The sequence below is a fragment of the Arvicola amphibius genome, chromosome 7 (assembly GCF_903992535.2).
Source record: "Arvicola amphibius chromosome 7, mArvAmp1.2, whole genome shotgun sequence".
NCBI lineage: Eukaryota > Metazoa > Chordata > Mammalia > Rodentia > Cricetidae > Arvicola > Arvicola amphibius.
In genome coordinates this window covers 119,306,729-119,313,115 of record NC_052053.1, presented here as the reverse complement: position 1 = coordinate 119,313,115, position 6,387 = coordinate 119,306,729, and the positions used below count along the sequence as shown (strand labels likewise).

Sequence of the window (6,387 nt, the reverse complement as noted above, 5' to 3'; positions counted from 1 at the left end):
TCAGAATTCTCTTCCCACTTGGAGAATCATAAGTTCTTGGGGCAAATAGTGAGTGAAGCTAGGGTTCTGCCATTGGTCTACTGTGAAGGATTGTCCTCTACAACTGTGCGCGCGTGCGCGCGCGCACACACACACACACACACACGCACTCACTAAGTAAATTAAAATGTGATGGTGTATACCTTTAAAAACTAGCACTGGGGAGGTAGAGGCAGTCAGTCTCTCTGAGTTCAAGACCACCCTGGTCTACAGAGAGAGTTTCAGGCCAGACAAAGCTACACAGTGAGACCCTGTCTCCAAAAAAAAAAAAAAAAAAAACAAAACAAAAAAGTTCTACAAATCCAACAAGATGGCTTAGTGAGTAAAAGTGCCAGTCACACATGACTGAGAGCCTGAGTTTGATGTCCAGAACCCACATGTAAAGAAACGTCAGGTGAGATGTAGGTGTGCGTCTATAACCTCAGCACATCTGCAGTGGAAGATAAAGAGGGGAGAATCATACCAGGAGCTCACTGGCCAGCTATCCTGAAGTACAGAGCATAGCAATAAAATCAAGAGAGACCCTGCCTGACAAGGTGGGCGGGGAGAGACCCTGCCTGACAAGGTGGGCGGGGAGAGGCCCCGCCTGACAAGGTGGGCACTGAGAGACCCTGCCTGACAAGGTGGGAATTGAACTCTGAAGGTTGTCCTCTGCTCTCTACATGTGCTTTCCCTCCCTATGTTCACAGAGCTCGGAATAAACATAGAACTTTGTGTCTGCTGGACGAGTCTGCCATGAAGCTGTACCCTCACTTTGAAATTTGCATCAGTGCATCTTAATAAGAAAAAAATTGGCATGATGAAATAGATCTGTAATTACATAGCTCAATAGTCATTAGCAATGTGACAGTATTGATTATTTTTGTAGGGTTAATTTGCTTAGCACATTTGATTTTGGGAAATATCAGTCTAAAGTAAAACATAAAGAACAACAGCTAAAGGTTCATCATGAAGAGCCCTGAACCCCAATGGTTGTCCCCAGAATGCTTTATTTCTGCCATCTGAACTGGTCACCACACCATCTCCCCACATGCCACCCCGCTTTCTATAGTTGAAAGGCTCACAAACACTCTTTAGTTTAGTGTTTGGCAGCGCTTGATGATATTTATCATCAAGCATTTTCCTTCTCCAGAAAGCCTGTCTATGTATCCTTCCCATTTCTCTTTTTAAAGACTTGGACAAAAAGAAAATGGTCCACTCTTTCAGCAGAGGCACGTTCATGTCCCCTCCTTAAACAGGAATGTACAGAAAATGCCTTAGGACAACATGCTAGACCAATGTCCTCGGTGCTCCCTTTAATGAAAGACACTGACGTAACGTTGTCCTCGAGAGCAAGGTGGTACCCTCTCATTTCTACTGTCTTTGTATAAGCCTTAGACAAAGCCTATTGAAGAGTGGACGCGTTACAGAATCCCCCCCACCCTGCCGCTGTCCCTCCCCACCAGGCAGACACACTCACTACTACGGCTGAACACTTTTGTTCATTCTTCTACTTTATTTTTCTTGATAAATAGCCACCATATTTTAGGAATCTCACTCTCCATTATTGTTTTTAACATGATATTTGTATTAATTCTTTGAGAATAGCACACACACATACAATGTGTTTTGATCGTCTTTATCCAGCTCTTCCCCCAACCCCTCCTAGCCCTGGCCCCCACTCTCTCCATGTTCTTGGCATTGGCTAGGGTCAAAGAGCCGAGGTGGGACAGGGAACGCTGGAGTCTCTGCATTATCTCACGAAGTGCTGATCCCCAGGAAGGCAAACGGCCTATCTCAAGATTTGCTTTGCAAAGAATATAATCAGGAAATCTTCTGAAAGGACTGGACAGAAGGTGTGCTTAATCTCTTGTAATGCTGGTTCACTCCAGTTTCAGACCAAGAGTGATGATACTTGGGGAAAAGATTGGGAATCTGCCTGCGGGCAACATTCACCCCTGATGGAGAGATTGCTACAGAAAGCTAACCCTGGGAAGTTCTCAACGTCCAAGGAAGGATTTATTAAAGGAATTAATATCTTTGAAGGCTCAGAAAGCAATCCCGTTTCCTGCAAGACGGATGAAAGGCAGAGATTTCAAAACATTTGCTAGAAAACATCAATAGCCAATCCTGCTGATTTAATTTTTTCAATCCCTCAGGCATCAAAAGGAGTTGTGACTTGTCCACATTTACCTTGGAAGCAAAGCAATATTGTAAATTAGAAATGGCCAAGGCTTCGCTGGATGCGTTTCATTTCTAATTAGTTCAAGTTTCAGGAAACTTTGGAGTGTTGCTTCCGCAGAAGCTGAAGAGCTTGCCCCTTGCATTTGTTGTGCACGCAGGCGTATCTGGCGACATTCGCTTACATATGACAAATCTTTCGGGTCCAGTTGCCCATCACAAGCACCCCAAGAATGGCATTCAGCCACCCCCACTTCCAGTTTATTCTTGAGTAAGCATACATCTTATTCTTTGGTTGGGAGCTCACCAAACATTTACTTGTCAAAGGTGGATCCTAAAAATCAAGTTTCTAACCACGCAAAACACCTTCGTTGCAAAAGGGCTGAAGTAGTGGCTGATTTTTCTTCTCTTGGTAAACCCATGGGAGGCAACACTAGGGTTGCCCATGACTTTGAAATTAAGGTTTCCTCTGAATATAAATCTAAAACAGAGGTCATATAATGCAATAGCCCGAATCATTCATTCACTTAACATACAAGCCATGTGGCAGTGTGAGTTTGTCTCTGCTTGCTACTCAGGATCATTTGAGGCCAGGAGTTCAAGGCCAGCCTGGATAGCATAGTAAGGCTCCTCGCTCAAAACACAAATCAATGAAAACTCCAAAGAACAAAAAATATTTTATTGACTACATTAAATAAAAATTCAATGTCTCTGGCTGGAAATAAACTCCCCATCTTCCTGCATTAGCCTCCTGATTGCTGGGATCTCAGGCCGCACTGCCATGCCTGGGCTAGTTACTGGGTGTCTAACAGTATTTCAAGTACCCAGTATTTTTAAGATAAAGCAGCCAACAAATCAAGTCCCTAAATGTCAGGCAACTTATGTTCATTCATGGAAATACCTAGCCCTGAACAATAGCTCAGGAACACCTGACCTCTACTAGAGTAGGAAGAATATATCTTCTCAAATAGACTATCTTAGTACGATGACTAATCTTGATCATCAGCTTGATGGCATCTGAAATCAGCTGAAACGGAAACTTTCGGGCACTCCTGGGAGGGATTTTCTTGGTCGAATCACCTGAAGCAGAAAAACCCTGAATGTGTACAGCACCTTCTGGTGGCAGCTCAGTCGAGGGACACAGAAGAAGGAAGCTTTTGCTTTTTGCTTGCTTGCCCTCACTCTTGTAGGTAAGTTCATCTGTTTTGTTACAGCAGTGTTCCTCTGTGGATATTAGAGGCAGCTTCTGATAAAAGACCAGCTCTCCAGGGATCCTCTACCTTCAGCACCAGACCGAGACTGCTGAGACAGCCTGCCTCGGGGACTGAGCAACTACTAGGTTCTCAGCCTCTCTGTGAACTAGCTGGGCCATCTCTCTCTCTCTCTCTCTCTCTCTCTCTCTCTCTCTCTCTCTCTCTCTCTCTCTCTCACACACACACACACACACACACACACAAACACCCACACTCACAATACTCTTACACAGACACACACTTACAGACACTCACACAAAAACACACACGCTCATACAGATGCACACAGACACACACAGAGTCACACAGACACATACACTCTCAAATAGATGCACACAGACGTACACACACCCCCCCCTCACATACACATTAAAGAATAAAAGTTTTTTTTAAAAGGAAGGGATAATAGGTATTTTAGTCTTAAACTTCTATACTGCTTTTATATCAGAGATTATATTTAATTATAAAAAAGTATTTTATAAAGTTATGCCATTGTAAGATTTTTAGCTTAAAAAAGAGGCTTACTTGTTTTTATTCTATGTGTAGGACTGTTTCTGTGTACATATGGTCAACACATGTATGCAGTGTCCGAGGCCGCCAGAAGAGGGTATTGGGTGTCCTGGAGCTGGAGTTACAGGTGGTTGTGAGCCACTCCATGTGGGTGCTGGGGACCAAACTCAGGTCCTCTGCAATGTCAGTAAGCGCTCTCAACTGCCGAACTCCAGCCCAAGATCTTAAGTTTCGGTTAGGAAAATTAATTTGTAGATCCTTGTAAAAGAAACACACAAAAGTAATTTTAACATGAATCTTTGAATTTCAGATGATTAGCCGGTTGGAAACTGCCACTTTTCTTGTTGAATATTAACTTTTGAGCCCGGTGGTGGTGGCGCATGTCTTTAATCCCAGTACTGAGGAGTCAGAGACAGGTGATCTCCTAAGTGAGACCAGCCTGATGTGCTCCCCGGCATCACCAGCTGCACAGGCTGTGTTCTCTCGGAACACGCTATAGATCCAGGTTCTGGTGACCCTAGCAGCATTGGCTCCACAGGCCTCTCGCTCACCAGCCGGCTAACCCCCTCCTCCGTGCCAGGAACGTGCGGCCACCAGCACTATGTCCTACCCATACCCAGCACTGACCCCGGAGCAGAAGAAGGAGCTGTCAGATGTCGCTCACTGAGTTGTGACTCCGGCCAAGGGCATCCTGGCTGCAGATGAGGCCACTGGAGGCATCGCCAAGAGGCTGCAGTCATTGGCACGGAGAACACGGAGAATAGACGCTCCTACCGCCAGCTGCTGCTGACTGCTGCCGACTGTGTGAATCTCTGCATTGGGAGCGTGATCCTCTTCCACGTGACACTGTACCAGAAGGCAGGGATGGAGTCCTTTCCCCCAAATTATCAAGCCCAAGGGTGGTGTTGTGGGCGTTAAGGTAGACAAGAGCGTGGTGCCCCTGACAGGAACTAATGGCGAGACCACCACCCAAGGGCTGGATGAGCTGTCTGGACGCTGTGCCCAGTACAAGGATGGAGCCGACTTTGCCAAGCGGCGTTGTGTGCTGAAGATTGCTGTCATGGAAAATGCCAATGTTCTGACTCGGTATGCCAGCATCTGCCAGCAGAATTGCATTGTACCCATCCTGGAGCCTGTAATCCTCCCTGACGGCGACCATGACTTGAAGCGCCATCAGTGTGTAACTGAGAAGGTACTGGCTTTGAGCCACCTTGTCTACCTGGAAGGTACCTTGATGAAGTCTAACATGCTCACCCCAGGCCATGCTTGCCTCTGGAAATTTTCCAGTGAGGAGATAGTCACAGCATTTCCTCACAGTGTCCCCTGCTGTCCTGGGATCCCTTCCCTGAGGAAGAGGCGGCACCGCCAACCTCAAGGCTATCAACGAGTTCTCCCTGCTGAAGCCATGGGCCTTGATGTTTTCCTATGGCCGAGCCCTGCAGGCTTCTAAAAAGGCTTGAGTGAGAAAACTGAGAACATGAAGCTTGCCCAGGGGGAGAACATTAAGTGTGCCCTAGCTGACAGTCTCACTTGTCAAAGAAAGTAACCCACCGCACTCCAAGTGGTCAGTCAGGGGCAGCAGCCAGCTGACTCCCTCTCTGTCTCTAACCATGCCTACTGAGCAGAAGTGACCTAGGGCTGCCCCTCCAACACCTCAGCCCCGGCCTACCCGCCTGCTCTTGAGAAGGAGGCCTCCGGGCTCTTTCCTGTCAGTCACTCTTGCTGGCCCTCATGACTTTGGTGTGTGGTCTTGTCTGTGAATGCTGACTCTGCCATCCCTTCTAGCCCGCTGCTCATCAACAACTATATATAAGGGACAAAGAGAGCCCCCTCCATCCCTTTCTCTCGAAGACTGGATAGGAGCGGATGGAGTAGAACATCAAATCATCTTCAGGGTATGTCTCTAATATCACTTAAAGCTTTCCTGTTGCAGCAAGTCTACTTCAAACAGGTGTTTCTTAGTTTCCTGCCTTCTGCCTAGGCCCTACTGTAAACTTAGAAAACTGGACTGTTTTGACAGTCAGCAGCTGCCAAGCCTCGGGTCTACATATCAGCAAATGTGTTTAACTATCTTTTCACAGTCATAAGAGAAATAAACATATAAAATAAACGCATCTCAATGCATAGCTGTGCAGAGTACAGATGTTTTATTAATGAAAATGAATCCAGCTTTTGGTAAGTCATGGCAGCAATATAACATTTCATTGTTTGGTTCTGTGCTAGACAGTCCCTGCTGTTTCCACAAATTCCTGTAATGCCTAATGGACATCTGGAAGAATTCAGCCAATTAATCGAATCCACATAGGAGCTGGGCTAATGGCTGTCTGAAAGGCAGATTACATTAAATCAAACTTGCAATATGAATGAAAGCACTTAATCATACATGCAACATTCATTAGATGCGACACAGCGCGTGTTTTGATTG

The 6,387-nt window shown here is 46.0% G+C and overlaps 1 pseudogene; it reads left to right on the top strand.

Annotated features, from left to right (window-relative positions):
- The first annotated feature begins 3,867 nt into the window (after positions 1-3,867).
- LOC119819088 lies at positions 3,868-6,004 on the top strand (annotated as a pseudogene).
- Positions 6,005-6,387: the final 383 nt, after the last annotated feature.